General features: G+C 46.1%; 1 long non-coding RNA gene across 1 annotated transcript; it reads left to right on the top strand.

Moving 5' to 3' along the window:
* The first annotated feature begins 469 nt into the window (after positions 1-469).
* On the top strand, positions 470-10,378 carry LOC139079642 (uncharacterized). Its single transcript, XR_011533421.1, has 3 exons — positions 470-1,980; positions 4,162-4,395; positions 4,514-10,378. It is a non-coding gene; the product is annotated as an uncharacterized lncRNA (long non-coding RNA).
* Positions 10,379-23,912: the final 13,534 nt, after the last annotated feature.

A 23,912-nucleotide genomic window follows, 5' to 3' on the forward strand; every position in this document is an offset into this window, starting at 1 on the left:
GTGGCGGCGGCGGAGGCGGCTCCCGGAGGGGGCGGGGGCGGGGCCGGGAAGCGGCGGCGGCGGAGGGGGCGGGGCCGGGAAGCGGCGGCGGCGGAGGGGCCGGGGCCTCCGCGCCGCCGCCGCCAATGGGCGCCGGGCTCCTGGGCTCCGGGGCGGCGGCGGCGGGGGGCGGCCTCTGCCCGGCCTCTCGCCCGGGCCCGGAGGCTGAGGGCCGCCGGCTGGAGAGGCCTGCTCGGGGGCGCGCCGCCTCGGGTCCGCCTCCGGGGCCAGGCCTCCCGCGACCCAAGCCCGCCTGCGCCTGGGGCTCCGCTCGCGGCTGCCGGGGCGCCGGTGTTCGCGCCCGCGGGGTCGCCGGGGCTTGGCCCGGGAGCTGCCTCCCGCTGCCCGGCTGCGCCGCCTCGGCCTCGCTCCCCCGCTGGCCCGCGCTGCAGCCGCCGCCTCCCGCTTTCCGTTCCGACGCTCAGGAGGAAGCTGTCTGCGTCCTCAGGCTGCGTCTCCGCGATGGGTCAGCCCCGGCCCGGAGAGGACGGTTGAGGCCGAGACGGGCGGACGGAGAGGCGCCGCCCGAGCTGGGTCAGGAGCCGCGGCCCGCCGGCTCAGCCCTGGCCCCGCGCCCCCTTCTCTGACTCTCTTCCCGTCCTGCTTAAACGCCCTGGCCTTGGAGGACTGGCAGGAAGCCGGCCCCGCGCCGGGCCCGTCTCAGAGGACGGAGAGGCTGCGAGGTGAGGAGCGGCTTCTGAGCTGGGCTCAGTTTTCCCGAGAGTAGTCTGCGGGTTCGCGGCCCCCCTGGCCGCCCTCCCCTCTTGGATGTGATGCTGGTCGCCTAACCCATTTCCTCTGTTTCTCTGACGCTCGTACCAAAGCCGTGGAGGAGCAAAATTGCTCAGCCGTGTGCTGGGGTTGCCGCCAAGTGCAGCCATGTGGGCGAGGGCGCCGCTGAGCTGCTGACTCGATCGTTTCGGTAAAGGGTTATCCTCAGCCTTTCCGCCCATGCAGCCCCCGACTGGGGACCGAGCAGAGACGGCGACCAGTTGACAAGGCCCAGTGCTCCGGTGGCGGGCTGGCCCCATGAGAGAGAAGTGTGAAGGAATCTGGCAACAGAGATTTCCGATTCCACCCTGACGCTTACTAGGGGCGTGATCTTTCACGCACATGGTCATCAGCCATGTTAGGCATTGGGGACACAGTGATGAAGACACAGTCCAGGCCTTGAACGGGTCGACAGCCTCCTCGGAGGATGGTGAGATATGCTCTTGGAAGTTAGGAACTGAAGAATGAGCAGCAGTTTACCAGGTGGAGCAGGTTGGGGGAAACTGGACTGGGAAGACGTGAAGATTCTAACTGGCCAAGGGACCTAGTGTTGTCAGAATTCCGTTCTTGATTTTCTGGTCACAGAGGAGGCAGATAACATGGCGTTACTACCTGGGGCTTCAGTCCCAATGCCCGCCCGCCGTAGAATGCCCGGAAACGCTGCCTCTAAACTATGGCGTTCTTCTCCCCTTTGACACGGCTCAGCAGCCTTGAGCAAAATCAGACCTATTTTCACCCCAGAGCCCAAACCCCAAACCCCAGTTGCAGCTCTTACGACTCCCATTTGGTCAAATGCCTTGCCCAACAGCCCTAGAAGAAAAGGAGCAGGCGAGCTGTTTAATCCAGTAACCAAAGGAGCCTTCCGAGGCTGCCTTGCAGGCCAAGAAGAAACAGGCGAGAGGGCCAGGTCGGGCCCTGGGCCGCCTCACCTTGCCAGTTAAGGGGTGCAAAAGAAAGGGCGGACCACGTCCATGTGTGCTGTCATCTTCATCTCTGAAAATTTCCATCCTCCAGCAATCGTCAGGAAGAGAAATGAGCATGATGGGTTTAGGAAACCGCAAGTTTAAAAGGGCTGGAGTGCAGCCTGGGTGACGAGTGGAGAATTAAGAGGAGGCCAGAAGACCATGAAGAATCTCGAATGCCACGTTGAGGCATTTGAACCTAACGCAGGTAACTAAAGAGAGCTATTGAAGGGTTCAGTGAGAGAATGACATGGTCAGATTGGATTTTGGAAAGACTCTGGCTGCTGCATGGAAAATGGATTGGAGAGGAACAAGAGGAGAAGCAATAAAGCTGGCTAAAAAGCTCTTTGGCAAGGGATGAAAGTGACACAAACTGGGGCAGAGATGGTAGGAATAGAGAGCTATTAAGGTGGTAGAATCACCACGACCTAGCTGTTGAGGAAGATGAGAGGATGAAGGATGACAAAGATTTTTGTCTTGGGCAACTGGGTGACAGTGGTGCCATTCCTGAAGACAGGGGATACAGGAGGAGGAACAGAGAACTGTGGTGCTGGTTAGATCAGTTCATTTCTCTGACCTCGCTGTCCTCAGGCATATAAGGCAGAGGGCTGAGGGAGCTGGACTAGAGTCACTACTATACAGTTTCTAATGTCCTTCTGAGACTGGCATCCAGAGATTTACAAGGAGAGGCAAGATAGCAGGTTGCCCATTTTGCTTTCTGTTTCTATCTTTTTTAATTGTGGTAAAATATACATAACGTAATTTTATCATTTTAACCCTTTTCAAGTATATAATTCAGTGGCATTAATTACTGACTTAACTCGGGCTGCCATTAAAAAATTACTATAGGCTGGTGGCTTGAACAACAGAAATTGATTTCCTCACAGTTCTGGAGACTAGCAGTGCGAGATCAAGGAGCCAACATGGTCACTTTCTGGTGGGAGCTCTCTCCTGGCTGTAGATGGCCGATTTCTCGCTGTGACCTCACGTGGTGGGGAGAGAGTGACAGCAAGCTCTCTGGTGTCTCTTCTCATCTTGAGGCCCCACCCTGAGTACCTCAAAACCTAATGTCTCCCCAAAGCCCCATCTGCAAATATTACCACACTGGGTGTTAGGACTTCAACATATGAATTTTGGAGGAACACAATTCAGTCTGTAGCGACTACATTCACAATGTTACTCCACCATCGCCACCATCCAGTTCCAGAATTGTTTTATCATCCCAAACAGAAATTCTGTACCTGTTAAACAATAACTCTCCCGTTCTCTCTTCCCCCAGCCCCTGGTACCTTATTCTGCTTTCTGTCTCTATGAATGTGCCTAGTCTAAGTACCTCATAGACACAGAATCATACAATACGTGTCCTTTTGTGTCTGGCTCATTTCACTTAGCATAATGTTTTCAAAGTTCAACTATGTTGTAGCATGTACCCATCTTATTCCATTTTAAAGCTGAATGCTATTCCACTGCATGTATATAGCACACTTTGTTTATCCGTCATTCATCCATCAATGGGCATTTATATTTGCTTCCACCTTTTGGCTATTGTGAGTAATATTGCTGTGAACATTGGTGTACAAGTATCTGTTTAAGCCCTGCTTTCAATTCTCTTGAATAGGAGTGGAATTGCTACATCATATGGTCATTCTATGCTTAACTTTTTGAGGAGCCACCAAACTGTTTCCCATAGTGGCTGCCCAATTTTACATTCCCATCAGCAATACAACACCTGTTATTTTCCTTCTTTTAAATATTAGCCATCCTAATGGGTGTAAAGTGCTGTCTCACTGTGGTTCTGATTTACATTTCCCATTTCACTTTCAAGACCAGCATATCTATTACTTGCATTTGTCTTCCAGCTTGGTTTGCAAATTTTGAGGGGGCAGGAGGTAGATAGACGACAGAGATGATTAGAAAATCCTGAATGAGTTCTTTCCTGAAAAATTGTTGCACAACAATAGACTTCTAATAGTATGAAAACCAAAAGAAGAGCAAGATAGTCTCGGCTACACCACAGAAGAATACGGTGCAGCCTGTGCGACTGAAGCCCTCCAGGTGAGATGGAACTCAATGACGGTCGTAACCATGCCGAGCAAAGGCAGTGGAAAGGGCAAGGCCAGTGGAAGGGGCTGGAGCAGGAGGTGAGGAATTTAACCTCCAACAGCTGGTGACTGCACTTGTTCTCAAGCACATCACAAACACCTGTGAAACTCCTCTGAGGGCTCCCTGAAACACCTAGGGATGTACATTACGGGGTCTGGGCGAGGGCAAAAGAACACACTGACCTTTTTCTCACTGCTATGACCCTAATAGGCGTGAGTTTCTATTTCCTTAGGCTTGATTCCTAAAACTAGAATTGCCAGGTCAATTGTTTTTTTTTTCTCCTTAGAGGAAAATTAGCCCTGAGCTAACATCTGCCGCCAATCCTCCTCTTTTTGCTGAGGAAGACCAGCCCTGACCTAACATCCGTGTCCATCTTCCTCTACTTTATGTGTGGGACGCCTGCCACAGCATGGCTTGACAAGCAATGCGTAGGGCCACACTTGGGATCCGAACCCATGAATCCCAGGCCACGAAAGCAGAACATGCGAACTTAACCACTGCACCAGCAGGCTGGCCCCAGGTTAATCTTTTTAAAGGTTTTACTTTCCAGAAAAATTATAGCAATTTATTTTTTTAATCGTTTTTCTTCTTCTTCTCCCCAAAGCCCCCCAGTACATAGTTATATATTCTACTTGTAGGTCCTCCTGGCTCTGCTATGTGGGACGCCAGCCTCAGCATGGTTTGATGAGCAGTGCTAGGTCCGCACCCAGGATCCGAACCGGCGAACCCCGGGTAGATGAAGTGGAGCATGGGAACTTAACCACTCGGCCACGGGCCAGCTCCTGGCCCATGACTTCTAACTACTGCTTAGTGCTCCATCCACCACATTTTGCCTAAGGATTTCTTTGACTGTGGACACCCAAATAGTCTCCAATTCCCACAGCCAAAAACAAAGCTGCTGTGAATCTATTTGTACACGTCCTCTATGGGACCTGGGTGAGAATTCTTTGGGTTATATATCCAGTAGCAAAGCTGCATATTTTATAGTTTTTTTCCTCTTTTATATAGTTTTGGTTTTCATTTTTTGATTACTGATAAGGATAAATGTGTGTGTGGGGGGGTGTGGGTGTGTATTTCTTTAACCACTATATTCTTCCAGGAATTTTCTGATCACATCCTTAGCCCTATCCTCCATTGCTTCTTTAAAGACTAGTTTAGCCTATAATTGATCATAACACGTTGAATAAATGTGATACATGAGTCCATAACGATACTCGAAGAGAGAAAGGAGGAAAAACTCATTTGCCACCAATGAAAATACTAGGATGCTTACTCCTTTCTCAGGAAATTGGTAATTAAGAGAAAGAATGAAGCATTTAACCTGCTATTTCAAGAAGAAATTAGGTTCATCTCCAATTGATGAGTGAAAACTCTTCTTTACAGAAGAATGTCAGCTAATAAATGTAGAAGGACTGATAGAATTAGGAAATCACCATTTTGCAATCTCCAATAAGATAATTGATTCAGGCAAGGATCATCAGCAAATGTTAAACTATTAAAAAAGAAAGGAAGAGAAAAGACCAGTCTACCATTGTGTCTATTTCCTACCACTCACTTGCCCCAAGAACACTTCCAATGTGCCTTCTGCTGCCACCATTCTATTAAAACTGCAGTGCTTGAGGGACAATGGTGACTTTGCAATTGCTAAATACAATGGCCTTTTCTCACCCTCCATGATCTCTTTGTGATATTTGACATTAGGGGCCACCTCCCTTTTCTTGTAACTCTCTTCTTTCATCCACAAAAGACTGGTTATTCATTGCTGCACAACAAACCAACCTAATATTAAGTGGCTGAAAACAATTTCTTATTATTTCTCATGGTTCTGTGGGTAGACTGAGCTCAGGTGGGTGGTTCCCACTCAGAATCTCTTATAAGGTTGCAGTCAGATGGTGGCTAGGGCTGGAGGCATCTGAAAGCTCCACTGGGCTAGAGATCCAAGATGGCTTCCTCCCTTGCTTTCTGGAACCTAAGCTGAGATGGCTGGAATAGCTGGGGGTTAGCAGGGTGTGTCTCTCTCCCAGTGGGGCTAGGTTGGGCTTTGTAGCAGCATGGTAGTCTCGGGATAGACAGACTCCTTACCTGGTGCCCAGCTTCCCCAGAGCAGACGTTCAAGGTGTCCCAGGTGGAAGCTGCAAGCCTTCTTCTGAGACAATTAATAGTCTCCTTCTCACCCAGTATGCATCATCCACTATCTCCAGCACTGGCTTCTTCAGAGGATAAAAAGAACCTAAAGACCCTTCCAGGGGCTGGCCCTGTGCCCAAGTTGTTAAGTTTGCACACCCTGCTTCGGCGGCCCAGGGTCATGCCAGTTTGGATCCTGGGCATGGACCTAGCACTGCTCATCAGGCCATGCTGAGGTGGTGTCCCACATAGCGGAGCCAGAAGGACCTGCAACTAGAATATACAACTATGTACTGGCGGGCTTTGGGGAGAAGAAGAAGAAGGAAAAAAGATGGCAACAGATGTTAGCTTAGGTGCCAATCTTAAAAAAAAAAAAGAGAGAGACCCTTTCAAAGCTGAGTGTAAAACTCATCCCTTTTCCTTTCCTCCTCTCTTTCTTTCTATTATTTTCCTTTTTGCTGAGGGAGATTAGCCCTGTGCTAACATCTGTTGCCAATCCTCCTTTTTTTTGTTGTTTTTGCTTGAGGAAGATTAGCCATGAGCTAACATCTGTGCCAGTCTTCCTCCAGTTTATATGTGGGTCTCTGCCACAGGGTGGCTGACAAGTGCTGTAGGTCTGTGCCCAGGATCTGAACCTATGAACCTGGGCAGCCAAAGCAGAGTTCACTGAACTTAACCACTACAACATGGGGCTGGCCCCAACCCATCCCTATTTTTATTGTTTCATTTTTAACTTTAGATATATCCCTGTCTAACCAAAAGGAATTTTGAAAGAAATACTCACTTTTCATCAAGTCTTTTGAAAGCATTCAACTTAGTTTTCATAGAACCAGGAAATATCTTTCCTTTTATGCTTGTGTTTATGCAATTTACTTAATATTTAATTAAAAACATACTTGCAGTAATAAACACACCTAACATAAACAGGTGTGTGGACAAAGTACCGGAGTGTTCAGTATACAGAGGCATAAACTGGGAGTATATTTTACATAGGGAATGGAACACACTAGTTAATTTGATTAGTCAATTAAAAGAGTTTCTAATGTATCTGTCATTGAACCTTTCAAATTGGAAGTAACATAAACTGCTTTAAGAAACATAGAATTTATTGGCTTCTATAACCCAAAATCTGGAGTGGATCTGGCATGGCTCGATTTGGGGGCTCCAACGATGTCATCAGCTCCCAGTCTTCCTTCATCTCTCAGCTGTGCTCACCACCATGTTGGCTTCATATGAGATGCCATGTGGTGGCAAGATGGCGATGGCAGCTCCTGGCACAGAAGAGAGAGCTTATATCCATCTCAGCAATCCTAGCAAAAGACTCACTACCCTTCATTGGCTAAGATTGGGTATGTACCCCTCTGTACCAATCTGTGGCCAGGGCAATGCGATGACCTGATTGATTAGGACTGAGTCCCATGACCCCCTGAAGCCCTAATTAACCCCGTGGACTGAGAAGAATTGCCTTGGAGTGTTCCAGCATGGTATTATAGAAGTCCATTCCTGTGGTAATGATTGAAGGAAGGACTGTGCGCTGCTTGAGGGCAAGTGTAACATCTTGTTCCTCCCTGTGCTCCCACCCCACATACACAGCCCCCGACATGTTCCCCTGCATGCAGCAGGCATTGCTTACTGTGAGCTGAAAATCACAAGCATTTTTCTCTTCATTTACTGTGCACCTTATGGCAATTCATAGAAGATTTGCCCTTGGTGTGCAAAATGCCAGTCCCCATTTGCCTGAATTTTGTTATCTTTTGATCTCTCATGCTGTCAAAAGGCCTTGAAGCACAGGTTTGAATGGGGTTTGGACTCAAAGACACACAGAGCTGAGCTCCACGTATAATCCCCTGAGTGAAGTCTTTCCTCTCCTTAAGTCTTCACGTTGCTTTATAATGCTGGCTATGGCCAGGCTGCGGCTTTAACTTCACCTGCTGGGTTTGTACTAGAGCCACTTTTAAGGACTCTCCTTGGGTCTTTCCCCTACACTCCCTCCCTCCCTCCCCCTTCCCTTGGTCTCCCTTCCCTGCAGCCACAGCTGCTTGGCTCCAGGGCACTCAGATGGCACTGTTGCCTAGGCAACCCAGAAGGGGGCTTCATTCTACTGTCTCGTCAGAGGGGCCGGGCTGGCCCTGAGCTGGGAAGAGGCAGGGGCAGGGGACCTGGCCACCCAGCGCAGGGCGTGTGGAGAAGTAAACAGACCGCTGGTGCGCTGTCTGCCGGAAGAGATGGGAGTGTCATGGGTGTGACTGTCTGAGTGTTGTACAAGCAAACTGCCTAGGATGCTTGGGCCAGCTAAGAGAACAGGAACGGGATGGGGGAGGAAGGCCTGATGCATCTTGGGCTCAGGTCTGCAGAGCTGGAGTTAAATGACTGAGGCTCCGTATTAGTGTCCTGGGGCTGTGGTAACAAAGCACTACAAACTGGGTGGCTTAAAATAACAGAAATGTGTTGTCTCACTGTTCTGGAGAGGAGAGGCCCCAAATCAAGCTGTCTGCAGGACCACACTTCCTCCAAACCCGTAGGGGAATCCTTCCTTCCTCTTCCTGGCTTCTGAGGGCTTATGGCAATTGTTGGCCTTCCTTGGTTTGCAGCTGCGTAACTGCAGTCTCTGCCTTCGTGGTCACATGGTGCTCTCCCTGTGGGTCTCTTCCTGTGGCCATCTTCCCATAAGGACACCAGTCATAGGAGTCCAGGCCCACCCTACTCCAGTGTGAGTTCATCAGAACTGTTTACATCTGCACCCACTCTACTTCCAAGCAAGGTCACATTCTGAAGGATCTGGTGTTAGGACTTCAACAGAACTCTTTTTTTCAGGGGACACAATTCAAACCATGACAGGCTCCCAGACAGGTATGAAATGATGGAGAAAATGGTTTTAGAAGTTCCTGTGGTATAACACAAAGGCCAGTAAAGGTTATTTGATCAGACTAAGGAAGGCCTGGACCACCAGGCTGAGGAGCTAGGCTTTTAGTTAGCAGAGGGGGGTCACGAAGGGTCTTGGAGCAGTGTGACTACCTATGAGACTCAGGGTTTTTGTCATCGGTTGCTCTTTATTTTGTGGTACCAGTGGTATGAGCCACTTCTTTCTCTAATGCATTCACCCCAACCACCAGTTTAAGTGACAGGCCAACCCCGGAGCTGAAGCATGGCAACAGCCTCCAAAGTGAACAGCTCAGAGTTTGGTGTAGTTCAGAAGGAAGACCACCGCATGCTGAAGATGTCTGCCTCAGTTGCCTCAGCAGTCAAATGGGGATAGTAAGAGCACCTGTCTCATGGGGTTGTCAGAGGGAGTCAATGCAGACTTGTTTATACATATCTTAGAAGAATGCCTGGCAAAGGAAGAACTCAACAAATGCTCACAATTATTATGCAAAGAGGGACAGTTCATTCGGCCAGGAAGGGTGGGAAAAGCAATTATGATTAGTGCTGGTTGTTAGACCCCAGACCCTGGAACTACTGCCCCCCTTCTCCCCTCCAGGAACAACAGTGTCTCATGTTTGCGCAGCACCTGTTTTCCAAGTACTCTGTCACCTGCTCTCCTCCTCTCTGTGTGTCCTTGTGAGGTTTTCTACGTAATCTTGGGAGGGAGTCAGGGCTCTCATGATTACCTCCATTTTACAGATTAGAAACTGAGACCCAGATGGATTAAATCAGCTACTTTCAACATTTTTCCTTCTGAGACGCATATGATAGATGATGCTTTCAGGGGACACACTCCCGTGTGGAACTCCTGCCATGTCTGCATCCCTTTCTCTCCCGCTGAAGAGTATTTGATGCTATGCAGCCATTAAGAAGGGTGTTTAGAGCTATACGTAATTGATGTGGAAAGATATCTCTGATATATTGTTATGAAAAAAATCAAATTGCAAATTGGCTATTTGTAGTAATATTCTATGTGTGTTTGCATGCACAGATATGAAGTCGTCAGAGAGGCCACAGAGGAAACTGTTAACCGTGGTTAACTCTGAAAGTGAGGAGCGAGTGGGGGTAGAGTGGGTGGAGGGAACTTTCACTTTTACTTTATGCAATTTTTAAATAAGCATGTATTATTTTTATAAAGAAAACTTCCATTCTGAAAATACAAGAAAGCATTCAGTATGCAAGCAACACTATTATAGGCATACCTTGAGTCTGCTCTGATTTTCTTCAGGGAAGTCCTTCATGAATATGTACAGACTATCTCTGGAAGGATATTTAGGAAGCTGATGACAGTGGTTGCCTCTCAAGAGGGAGACTGGTGGACTGGTGTTTGGAGTCAGGGATGGGGGAAAATGGACTCTATACTCTTGCATAAGATTTAATTTGTTCTTAACCAAATGCATGTATTATGAATTCAAATGGATTAAGAGAAAATTATTAAAAGCTTCAGTGGTTTATAATCACCAGTGAATAATTTGTAACTCACCTCATGACTGATCACAACACACTAGTGCTTCCCACTGGATTACATGCTAAGCAGAGGGCTGAGATCCAGACTCAAGACTCCTGACTCCTAGTCTGTGGTTTTTTACACTATGTCATTGCCCAGGGTGGTTGCTTCAAGGCTGCACCATCCCACCCCCAACACCCCCTGTGCCCACCCCCCAGCTGAACAAGCCATGGCACTAACATCACAGTTGTCACAGCAGAAAAGTCATGACTGTGGAATTAACTCCCCAACCAGGCTTTAGCCAACCATGCTTCTATATTCTTTCACCTGCTTTCTTTTTTCTCATTGAGATATAACTTACACACGGTGAAGTGTACAAATATTAAATGTTCATCTCAAAGAATTTTTATATATCTTCACTGTGTAACCACCATCCAGTTCAAACTATAAGGCATACCATCTTTCCGAAAGGCTCCTTCACACCCCCTCCAGTCCATCCCACCCCCTAAATGTAACCGCTTCTCTGACTTCTATAATCCGACATGAATTTTGCCTGTTTTTGAACTTCACATCAGTGGAATCATAAAGTATCTACTCTTTGGTGTCTGGCTTCCCTTGCTTAACACTGTTTCACGGGATTCACCTGTGCTGTGTGTAGCCATTGTTTGCTCATTCCAGGAGCGGAAGTGCTGAACCGTAGGGTATACATATACTTAGCTTTATGTAGACTGCCAAGCAGTTGTCCAGTGTAGATGTACAATTTATACTCCTACCAGCAGTAGAAGAACGTTCCAGGTGCTCCACATCCTCACTCATGCTTCGTATTGACAGTCCTTTTAATTTAAGCCATTTCGATGGGGGTTGCCAACTCTGTTTTGAGCCCCAGCTCTTTGTTCTCTGGTTCCCTATCTGCTCAGTCCTTTGGCCTGACAGCCCCTCAATGGGCTCTTAGGATGTAGGACTCCTGACCAATGCTTTCCACCCTTCTTTCCTGGAATAGAGCCCTCTCCCCCGTCTCTGATGGAATCCCAGTGCTCACCACAAACAAATCTGATCTCTGTTACAGGCTGAGACCCAATTCAAGCACAGCATGGGCCCTAATGCTAATCACAGACAGGTCTCTACCCTGGTCACAGACCACACTCATAGCCCAGCACAGACTGAGCCCTAATCACAGCTGCAGGGTGAACCCTGAGCCCAACCACAGTGTGAGCCATAGCAGAGTGAGCTCTCATCCTGGGTATAGGCTGAGCCCTGAACCTACTCACAAACTGACCTGATCCAAACTCACAGTGATAAAAACAAATGGGCCCAGCACAATGTCAGAAACTATTATTAGCAAATGGGAAAATGTGAGAATAAAATGCATTGTGAAGCAAACTACTATCTCTGTAGTCTCTCCTCAGTTCACTCCAAATTTTAATTGTAACTGAATTTTGCTAAGTTGGTGAGAGAGACTATAAGCAACCCACCCTGACATGCTGTGAAGAACAGGCTGGAGTCGGGGGAGTGTGGCTCAAGGAGGCCTAAAGCAGAGCGAGCCCTGCAGGTGGTGGTGGAAAGACCGGTAACCCTCTTCCTGTTCTCACAAGGTGGCAGCTTGATTTTAAAGGTGTTTTTAACAGCTTAAAAAAAATGGATTCAGAGAACACTGGGGGAAGCCTCTGGTTTTGAGGCTTGTGTCCATGGCGCCTTTCTTTTAAACAATGGTATCTGACTCCGATGGAGATTTGCTCTTTCGGTACATTCTGATCATGTTGCTTTTCACATTCCCCTCCCTGCAGTGGCTGTTGGAGAGAAAAAAGGAACCAGAGCCTTCAAGAATAAATGCTCAGAGGTTCTGTTTGCCCTCCATTTGCCAATCAGCAGCAAGCTGAGAATGTGTGTTTCACTTTTTCTTATGCCCTTGAGGAAAACTTTGATCTCACCCTTACTACTAGGAGAAGTGCACCTGAATGGACTGTGTCCTGTGAAGGACGGGTGAGGGGTCTATAGTGCAACGTGGACCTTCGCAATAGTTTTCTCTCCTGGACGAAAATCTTGATTGGTCTGAAATTTCTGATTTCCTAACCATTAACTGGGTAAGACAACTTGTGTGAAGAGGTCACATGGTACTGGGGACAGCCACTGGGCTGGGACTCAGGAGACCTGGACAGCTCTGCCACCATACGTGACCTGGTGCAAATCCTTTTCTCTCTCTAGGCCTCCTCTCTCCATCTATAATAGAGTTTATGTGTGGCTTTTTGTAATATCTTTTACCTACATTACCTCATTTAATCCTTACAACAATCCCAATGAGATGTGAATTATCATTATTCCCATTTTACAAAAGAGGCGGCAGGGATTAAGAGAAATTAAGACTTCTCCAAGGTAACAGAGTAATCAAGTGGTTTTCTTTGGTTTTAGTTAATGCAACCTTTAACTGTTACTATTTGTCATTAATTTGCTCATTAAAAAACATTTATTAAGCATCTTCATTTGCCAAATATTGTTTTTGACTCAAGGAACAGGGACGTTTTCAGGCCTAATCCTCTTGGTTAACTACTCTGTAAAGGCCGGTGCGTCAGCTGAGGGAGTGTGAATAAAGAGTTTTCCCTTTCTCCTTCTCTGAGGACAAATTTGGTTAACTTTACAGCCCTGTCCCCCGGAAGTCTAATATAAAGGTGCAGCGTCAGCTAGGTATTAGGCAGCATTGCTTACGGTAAAAATAACCCCTGATGGGTAAAGTGCACCTGGGCTGGGATGTGTAAGCCCCTGGTGGGAAGCCATGGCTTTGGGCCTCCCTGAGCACAATGACTCTTGTAACTAGGTTCATGTCTCACAAGGAACCTGCAAACTATGCCTATGAGACGTAACGTATTGATTCCTCTTTGTGACAGGGCATTTCTAAACTAAAGTTGTCACCACATTCACTGATGTGACCTTGTCTCCCTGTACCTGAGCTGTCACCCGGGGGCCAGAGAAGAGTAATCACTGAACTCCTACAAGAATTCTTGCGGAACAGAAGGACCAGATGCTGTCCTTCTGGCATGGTGTTTCTTACCTTGGACCTTTGTGAGTTAATCTGATGCCAAGTGAGGCCTGTGGTAACTGAGGGGGACCAAATAACTAGTGGAGCCCAAAGGCCACCTGATGGTGGACATTTCAGGGACATTTGCAAGTCAAGTAGTTTTGAAGGTAGTATTTCAACCCTGTTTTTTCTGACTCTATAGCTGTGGTTCTCAATCTTGTCCACACATTGGACTCAAATTGAAATGACGTTGGAATCCTCCACCACAATGGATACAACAGTGGAAAAGAACAAAACATGCTGCACAAACGTGGATGAATCGCTCTGACACAATGGTGAAGGGAAGAAGCCAGACACAAAAGAGTACGTAGAGGACAACTCCACTCTCTGAAGTTCAGAAACTGGCAAAACGAATCCGAATAGTGGTTGGTGTTGAGGGTAGATATCGACTGGAAGGAGGTACAAAGGGTCCTTCTAGGCACCTATCAATAGTCTATATCTTGATCTATGTGGTGGTTGCATGAGTGGGTGTATATATTCATAAAATATGTGAAGGCAGAGGTACTCAGGGGATCCAGACGCAGAAAGATAGGCTGGACCCAAGGGTGAGTGGGGTGCTTAATGGGAGATCAGGCAAATGTGAGGCCTTGGACTGGAGGCTGCATCTTCTGGAAAAGCTCCCACTGACTCTGCAGGGTAGAGAGTGTGAGCCCCACGGTACAGGTGTGTGAATAGTATTTCAATCAGAGAGACTCAGCTTTGGAAAGAGAAATAGGAGCATGGGACCTGGATGTTCAACTCTCTAGGGAAGCAGGGAAGCAGAGCCTGGGCTTCAACCAAAAGGCAAACCTCCACTCTGCCAGGGGCCACTGGTGTACAAAACGCAGGGGAAGTAATAATTTGTGAATATCAAGTGGCAGCTTTTGGGCTGTTTTACTTTTCATGTTTTTCCCTTTTTTTCCCCGATCTGTGGTAGTCCCCCATTATCTGCAGTTTCACTTTCCATCATTTCAGTTACCCATGGTCAACCAGTCAGAAAATATTAAACGGAAAATTCCAGAAATAAACAATTTGTTTTAAATTGCAGTGCTGCGATGAAATCCCGCTCTGTCCCACCCAGGATGTCAATCATTCCTTTGCCCAGAGTATCTATTCTGTATATGCGGCCCCACCCCCCACCATTAGTCACTTAGTAGCCTTCTGGGTTATCAGATCACTATCTCAGTATTGCAGTGCTTGTGGTTCAAGCAATCCTCATTTCACTTAAAAACAGTCCCAAAGCCCAAGAGCAGTGATGCTGGCAATTTGGATTCGCCAAAGAGAAGCCATAAAGTGCTTCCTTTAATTGAAAAGGTGAAAGTTCTTGACTTACTAAGGAAAGAATAAAATCATATGCTGAGAATGCTAAGATTTATGGTAACCTTTATTACAGTACATTATTATAATCATTCTATTTTATTATTAGTTATTGTTGTGAATCTCTTATCTAATTTACAAATTAAACTTTATCATAGGTATGTATGTATAGGAAAAAACATAGTATAGACAGGGTTCGGTACTATCTGTGGTTTAAGGCATCCGTTGGAGGTCTTGGAATGTATCTCCTGTGGATAAGGGGGAACTACTGTATTGGGTAAGACATTTACTTGCAGGAGAATAAATATAATAATTTATAAGGCCTTATTTTTGTCAGTTTGGAGCCCATACAGCACCTGAAATTAGGCACTGCCCATGGTTGAAATGGATTTATTCCTTCCTGCCTTCAGGCGGGACAAAATTTCTGCCATAAAATCAAGCTGAAAAGGAGAATCCAGGAGTCATATCTTATGAGAAATGGCTGAATGGGTGGAGGTCATGGTCCTGGAGAAGCAAAGTTCTGGTGGAAGAAGACAGGACATGAGAAGATATCTGTCTCCAGATATCTGAAGGTTTTGCCATGCAAGAAAAAGGCAGATTTAGGGCTGGCCCCATGGTGTAGTGTTTGAGTTCAGTGTGCTCTGCTTTGGTGGCGCGGGTTCACAGGTTCAGATCCTGGATGCAGACCTACACCACTCACCAGCTGTGCTGCGGTGGCAACCCACATATAACGTGGAGGAAGATTGGCACAGATGTTAGCTCAGGGCTAATCTTCCTCAAGCGTAAAAAGAGGAAGATTGGCAACAGATCTTAGGTCAGGGCTAATCTTCCTCAGCAAAAAAAGAAGAAAGGAAAAGAAAAAGGCAGACTTGCCCAAGGCGACTTCAGAGGGGAAGAAATACCAGTGAGTGGAAATTCTAGAAATAGAGTTCAATGAGGAGACCCTTCAAGAGGAATCAGAGACCTCACAATTTTCCTAAAATGCAGTTTATTTATGCATGCTCTCATTCAATGTGCTAGGCTCTGGGTACAGAGAACATGACCCACAAGGTCCCTTACAGAGCTTAAGTGTGGCAGAGACTGCAGGTTGCCTATATAATATTTATTCTCCTCTTCTTCCTTACTAACAAAATTCTGAGTTTGTTACAGGCTGTAATGTGTTCAGCTGAAAATATTACATTGTGCAACCTCTCTTGGAGCTAGAGGTGACCAGTGAGATGTGAATGGAAGCTGTAGGGTGGGACTTCCAGGACGTCTCCTTAAAAGAGGCTGACTTAGGTAACAGAGGTACCATTATTGCCCTCTCCTTATTTCTGCCTAGCATATGAATGTAATGGCTGAAGTTTGAGCTGCCATCTTGGACCATGAGCTGTCCTTCAGAATCGAATCCACTAAAGATAGCGGAAGGGAAAGAGATAAGGATCTTGCGTCTCTAGTGACTGTGAAGTCTCCATATCAGCTCTGTGTTGACTCTCTCTGGGCTTATTTTACATGACAGAAACAAACCTCTACCTTCATTTTTAGGTTATTTATTTAGGTTTTCTGTTATATGCAGCCAATCCTGATCCTGATACACTAAGCAAAACTTTTTTCAAACTAAAATTATATAAAATGACAACTGAGATTGCTTTTAGTTCAAACAGCTGGATACTACGACTATTGTTCTCTGAGGTCCCAGAGACTTCCCCAGATTCTATAGGAAGATTCAATCTCTCCCTCCTTGGTTCTCCTTTGTTTATTCTGCTAGGAAAACACTTATAAAATTGAGTCTTATGCCAGGTCCCCGACACACACATTTATGATTACTGTTTGTTATTGGCTGCATAGGCACAGCCTGGTGAGAGTTTACATGGGGAGGGCACTGGTGTTGCTGTCCGAGGTCCTGAACCTTCAGACGCACCAGGACACAGTTGTTTTCTCCAGTCTCGGAGACACTAATTCCACCTGACCAACCTCACCAAACAGTTCTGAGGAGGCAGGGAAGAGACAATGGCAGGAGAAAACGGTAAGGGCTGAAAGAGAGAGACAAACGGACAGAGAAGAGAGGCTACTCAGAGTATGGCCACTTTAAGGAGGCCAGGGGGCAAAACTGAAAAAAGAAAAGAAGTTTTCTTCTGATAATTTCAAATAACGTCGTCAGAGTTAACACAGATTGACAGCTAAAAATGAGTCATAAATTTCTGTTCTAAGTGATGCAAAGCTGTGGAAGTATTGATATGAACAACTGTATTTGTACGGACAGGGAAACAGAACGCCATCCAGGTGCAGACGCAGAAAGAGTGATCTTGGCTTGATTTACGCCAGTGTGCTCACACTTCTTCTTTTCAACCTTGATAAATAGTTTGTGATTTCTTAAAAGAGTGCCACATAAGAACTTAGACTGTGACTTATGTTTTACAATTCATACAGCTGATTTCCTGTATTTTTTCATGGTCTACTATCTTTTTATTGGTTACAAGAAATGTTTCCCTCCCCCAAATTTGGAGGATGGGATATTCTACCCATGTTTCCCTCCTCCTTGCAACCCACCCCAGTTGCTCACCTATGTTTGGCTTGGCTAGCCAAGTGAGTCCCTCGTATGAGAGTCTTACAGTGCTCTTGATTCAAATTCATGCCGGGTGTTTAAAAATGCGTTATCTCAGTTAATCTTCTCAACAGCCCCCAACATCAGCATAATTATTCTCATTACAACTAAATTCATGTCATGGATCTTTGAGGCTATTTGTGAATTGAATAGCTGAAACAATGAATAGTAAGTCAGAAATGTCAGGGGTCTATTCTAATTTACCTGTCTGTCTCCCAAAATAGCCTATAAAAACTTTGAAGTCGTGAACCATAGTCTCTTCATCATTACATTTTCAACAATATCTAGCATGGTTCCTGACACATAGTAGGGGCTCAAAATATATTTGGAATAAGTGAATAAGTGAATGGAAATATGTAATAGTTAGAATTGCATATAAATTATTTAAACCAGAGGCACTGACGAATAATAGATCAAAGATATATGAGGGAAATCACAAAATAGTCTAATCTGTGGTGAAAGGATTAGAAAAGCGTCCTACATGCCATTTCTACTATTGAAATATGCATTCTTGAAAATTAAGACAGCGAGCAGAAATAGTGAAATATTCCCCTTTCACATCTAGGTGTCACTCCTGTAATGAGCTAAAATGATTTAGCGTATTCTAAGGAATAGAAGGGTCAGCCCCCAGTCCCCTCTCCTTCCCTTTACTTCTTTTCCTCCCTTTTCGCCTTCCTTCATCCTTTCCTTCCCCTTCCCCTTTTCAAACGTTTACTGAGATCCCACTGTGTTAATGCACTGTGAGGATTTCAGGCCCTGCCTTCAAAGAGTTTACTCTCTAGTCAAGAGGGAAAAAACCTCACAAATAGCAATATTTATAACTGGAGTGGTAACAGCTGACTTTGTATAGTAACATCAAACTCATAATTTTTCCCGGAGCTGCCTTCTTCCCAACATGAACCCCATCTTGGAAGACTTGCTTGATCTTAGCTCCTGAGCACAGGAGCAAAGAAAATTCTTTTCCTCAGTCTAAGTACCCACTGTATCTGGCTGAATGACAGTGACAGCAAGGCTTTCCTCTGGGATTAAAAGCTAGCAAAAGCCTCAGAATGATGTCCAAAATGACAACAGCTACTCCAAAGAAGGATTACAACAACTGAAAGGGGCCTTGATAACTCTTCCAATTCAACCCCCTCATTTTTCAGACCTGGAAGCTGAGGTTCAGAGAGGTGGGGAGATCTGCCTATGGCCACACAGCAAATCAGGGTCAGTCCCAGGGCTAGAGCACAAGTTTACACACTCCCACTAAGTACTCCTTCTATTTTCCACTCTTTCTTAAAGTTCCCCGGGTTTACTCAGGGCTAACGTGTACAACCACAGGCTGTGCCCTGAACAGCTTTGAGGTGACCATCACGCAAATGATGCCCTTGGAGTTTTGCAAGCAGCAGCCCTGGTTTCACTGACGTGCTCCTGAGATTATTTAAGTAGCGCAGGACAAACGTTTAAAGATGCTAATAATTATGCATTCATTTTAATGTTTAGGAAACATATAAAAAGCACATCAAGCTTTGATTTTATCAATAGGGATATTATATAGTGATTTAAAGTTTCCTTTAAAATTTAAGTAAAAAAGGTGAATGAATTAAGATTAAAATATTTTTAAGATGTAGTGTAACTGGTACAAAAATATGGTAAAAATCATGAAAGTGGTATGCAAATTATTAAAGTTTAGGAAAATCATGTTTACTATATCATACCACATCCCTCCAAGATAAGATAAAGGACTTTGACCAATCTATCTGCTCAGGACACCATGAGAAGACAATTCTTTAATGTGAAGGTGATGACGGAATAGTTGGATATATGTTCATTTAGCAGAAGCAGGTTAAAAGCGTTAGGACAGGGTATTTTATCCAGGAAGGATCGAGGGCAGCTAGATGGGAGAGTTGGGCCTGAGCTTTGACATGTCACAGAAACGCTTATGTTTTCAAATCTGCACTCTTGCATTAGCAGAGGGTCAGGTAGAAACTCTGTGACCTCTTCTCCTGTAACGGAAGGTGAATATTTGTCAGAAGAGCTCGGTTCAAATCCTGCTCCCGCCACTTCCCAGCTGGTGCCCTCTGCCAAGTCACTTAACCCGTTTGAGTTTATAAAAAAGCTGTGTTGTGAGGAATAACTTGAAAGGCAGAGTGAGGGAAAGACTGAAAGAGAGGAAGAAAAAGAGAAGAATGATGAAAGAGAGGAAGCCAGCTTGGAGGAACTGGAAGAAGAATGGGAGCTGGTGAGATGATCTCGGCCTTTCTGTGCTGAAATAGTCCTTCTCGTCACAAGCTGCTAGATTTTCTCCTTATGAAAACATTTCTAAGGTGGCAGATGAACATATTTTTAACAATTTTCCTGAAACATAACACTCCAACGGGATGTGTAGAGAAACGCCAAGAAGAGAAGGCAGAAGGAGGTAAAGTCTTCAGATGCAGGGGAAGATAAAGTGCTTCCTGCGTGGATCTCCAGAGACAGAAGCCTCACCTCCTCCACGAAGCCTCCCTGGCCTCCTGGCGGGACCGACCGTCTCCTCTTGGGCTCCCGCTGTGTTTACACACCTTCTTCTGGGGGTGGGGGGAGGCGTGCAATGGCTCAGGAGTTTCTGTTTGTCTGCCATTCCCATTGGATAATGAACCCCTTGAGGCGGGGACTGTGTTTACTTACCTTCTGTATTCCCGTTACTCCCACAGAACCTGGCACATGTGATATGCTTGATTGATGTATATGGGATGGATGCGCCTGGGTCAGGGGACTTAAAGCCATGTCCTTTGAGTGATGACTGGCAGTCCAGAGGACGTTTAGCCTGGGGAAGAGACAACTCTGGGGAGACATACTCACTATTTTACAATATTTAAAGAACTATCTAGAGGAAGTGTATTTGAAATGGGCTGCATGGTCCCCAAGGCACAGCTAGGACTAAGAAAGCAACCTTGAATCACTGTAGGAAATTCTAACCATCAGAACTGGCCAACGATGCCATCTCGAGGGGCCAAAGGCTCATTTCAGCAGAGACTGGATGTTACTTTTCAACATTTCAGACACTGGATTAGACGATCTCTGTAGTCTGCCTGTCTTCTACTGCATATGAGTCTCTTCTCTTTTGCTTGTTAGGTTTCTGGATGATTTTTAAACATCTCCCCACTGGGCACCTCTATCCATTCTTGGAACCATAGACCTCAGAGCTGGAAGGAACCTCAGAATTCATTTGGTCCAATCCCTTCCTTGTACCACTCTACAGAGGAGAAAACCAAGACCCAAGTCAAATAGCTGACATATGGCAGAAGATAGGCCTGGAACCCAGATCTCCAGGGTTCTCCAGTGCTGACCAAGACATGGTGCCATCATGTCTGAGCAGTATGACTCTCTTCCCTTTCCCTGTATCTGTGTCTTACATTCTCTCAGCAGGTACTGCACATCTGTTCCGCATTCTCTCACTTAGGAATAAAAATTGAAGGAGACAATTTGCAGAATTAGCACAGACTTATAGTGAAAATATCGTCATTCTTTTGATAAACTACATTGCATAGTGGTTAAGGGCCACGAGCTTGGGGCAGGATGCACGGCCAGTGTACAGCGGAATGTCCCCTATGTCCATGAGCTCTGGTGCAGGGCTTCCTGTGCCCAGAGGCAGAGGCTCCTGTTTTTAATCTACACAGGTGACATACAGGATTGCAACTTGAGGGTCGGAGAGACCTGGATTCTGGTTACTCCGCTTTTCCAGCAGTGTGGCATTGGGCAAGTTAGTTAGCCCTCTAACCCCCAGTTTGCTCATTCCTAATAGGAGAATAACTATAACTGGGCCTCCCTCTGGGGGGCGGTAAGGTTTGAGTGAAAAAGCATACAAGGCTCTGAGCACAGTACCATAATAAGCACTGAATATATATATTTAAAAGACAGCCTTAGTCTTTTTGTTTTTCTTCCCAGTCTCTTCTCAGATATAAAAAGAGATAATTGAGTAAAGCTTCTCTTCAACATTTCAGCTTCCTCCCTTTCTACTGGAAACAATCCTGCTCAGTACCGGTGTCTGTGTCCATGAAAACTTCCCCTTCACTCCAATTGGATGACACTGCACAGTCACTTCCCTTGTGAGCTTGTCTCTCCCTCTGCAAACAAAGGCAGGAGAGGAAGGATATTTATATCAATCCATTACCACAGTGTATCTTAGTTTTGTAATCTAAAGAAATAAAGGATTTTAAAAAATTGGAATGCTGTCTAAGGTCCCTCCCTGCTCTGACATTGTTGAGCCCGAGGATCTAACCCTCCCTCCCCTACTCCCGTGCCCTTCCTCCGTCCCGACCCTCTCTCTGCCTTAGAACAGAACTCGCAAGAGCGCACTGTGCAGGTGGGAGGATTGTAAGAGTAGATTTCTCCTCTGGACCCCAGTAGGAACAGTCCCAGAGATTGCTACAGCGGAAAACGCAGGGAAGCCGAGTACAGATCTGGTGGCCTCACTTGGCTGGAGCACAGCCTGTCCTTTAAATTTGAGCTCTTTTCTTCACGATCTCACTGTGTCATCCCCATCCAGTGCCCAATTTCCTTCTGGGAAATCCAGCGGTTAGAGAACTACAGACCTAAAAGGGTGCAAACCTGGTAAGAAAGAAACCGAGTTTCTGCAGAAAGCTTGCGGCAATCTCTGTCCCGGTCCGATCTGTTTTTCCTCACGTGCCGAGGGCCTTCAGCTTTTCTGACCAAGTGATATTAATTTTATGTTTTCTTCTTTGGCCCATTTTAATAGAGAGGCCACAAGCTAGTCACCCTAAAGATTTGTGTTTAAAAATTGTCAACGAGAACACAAAATTTAAAAATTAGGAATATGTGAAAACGCATTTCTGACTTCTCTGGGAAAAACTACACAGAATTCAGGAACAATGAGGCCACGTTTCCTCAGGGCAAAAATGGGCTGGGACTAAGGAGCAGCTGCCTCTTTGGGGCAGGGACTGTCCACTGACCAGTCTCTGCTCCTCCCTTGATCGCCTGACCCACATGGTCAATGTCGATTTTATACCGTTAATCACAGCCCACTTCATGATGACCGAAGACAAATGAGTTTATGACTCCAGGAATAGATTGTAACTGCAAAAGTCTGTGAATCAACAACCATGGGAAAACATCTGTAGTCAATTAGAAAAAAATTAAATGCAGTGAGGAAGATTACAAAAGTGTCTGGACCTGGCGTATTACGGACGCTCAATAAAGAGTCGTTGCTATTCATAGTAACAGCATTAAAATTATATTACTTAACTGGAATGTATCTTGTCACTTTGAGGACAAAATTAGGTCAGTGGTGCATCCAAGGGAAATACAAACGGGACTCTAAAAAAGCATTGAACAGCAGTGTAAGTCTTTACTAAGTGCCCTTGAAAACAAGAGGGGAATTACATCGCAAACCATACCATTATTTCACGAAAATCCTCATTACAAAGTTCTGTGCCCAGAGTTCCACTCCTCAGGGTGACAGCTCTTTTGATTGCCTCCATCTCTTCCCACCCCCAACCTCTACCCCTTTCCCCCTGCTCCTTCACTGCTCCCCTTCTTTCTCCTGAAAAGAAGTCTGGCCTGCGCTTGGCGTCTGTTACAGTCCTGGTTAGGGGATGAAGAGAGCAGGCACAGTATCTGAAAATACTTACATTCGGTGTTCTCTTCTTTTATCCTTATCTCAATTATTAATATTTACAGGGCGATTCCTGAGAAACTTCAGAAATCCTTCCTTCATTGTCAGATAGCCCAGAAAAGACTTCATAGAATTTAGGCTGGGGTGGGTTGACAAGACCCATAAGAGGGGCCCGCATAAAGTACACTAGGAGTATAGAGATGGGGCACAAATGGATGTAAATTGGTGAAGTCCAGACAATGCCCTTCTCCCTCCCGTTACTCTGCTCCCCCAAACATCGCTCCCCAACGAGCTCAACAAGAAGGAGTGGGAGTTTCGGGCCTGGGGTGGTCATCCCTGGCTCGCTTCCGAGAGGAGGGAGGGGCCCAGGTGTCCTTCAGTAAAATTCTGTAGTGCAGAAGCTTCTTCAGTCCTCTCCCTTCTCTTTCATAAGCTTGCCCAGGCCTCCCTTCACCTTGCTCTTCGAACCCAGTTTGCTAGGATCCCTGCGAATAGACTGAAAGTGTCCTCAGCAGGAAAGCAACTACTCCTTTTCCTTCCTTTCCTCTACCTGGGAGTCTCCGGTGCGTGCAGGCCTGGGCCAGGGCCAGGGAGGAATACAAAAGAGTCTTTTGAGAAGGGCCTTGGAGAGTCTTGTAACAACTATCTGGTTTGAAATCCAAGGATTATTTCCTTCCTGTGTGTCTTCAGGCTGGATGCTTTCCTTCTCTGATTCTCAATTTTCTCTTCAACAAAATGGAGCTATAACCCCATCTCTGAAAGCCTCACAAGACTGCTGGAAAATCTAAGCTATAAAGTGAGGTGCTCACCCACTGGGGAGTTGTCCTTGCTCTAGCTCTGCTTTGCCACCCGCAGTTTCCCAAGGTGACCTCTCTTCTTGCAGGGAGACTTGAAGACTCCTTCCCCTGCCTGTTATTCTGGGGGTTTGGCAGTCTTTCCTTGTCTATGTGAAAGTAGTCTCTCCCTTGGATGTCACCATTGTGAGACCTAGGTCTGGCTTT

This window comes from Equus przewalskii, chromosome 26, assembly GCF_037783145.1.
Source record: "Equus przewalskii isolate Varuska chromosome 26, EquPr2, whole genome shotgun sequence".
Taxonomy (NCBI): Eukaryota; Metazoa; Chordata; class Mammalia; order Perissodactyla; family Equidae; genus Equus; species Equus przewalskii.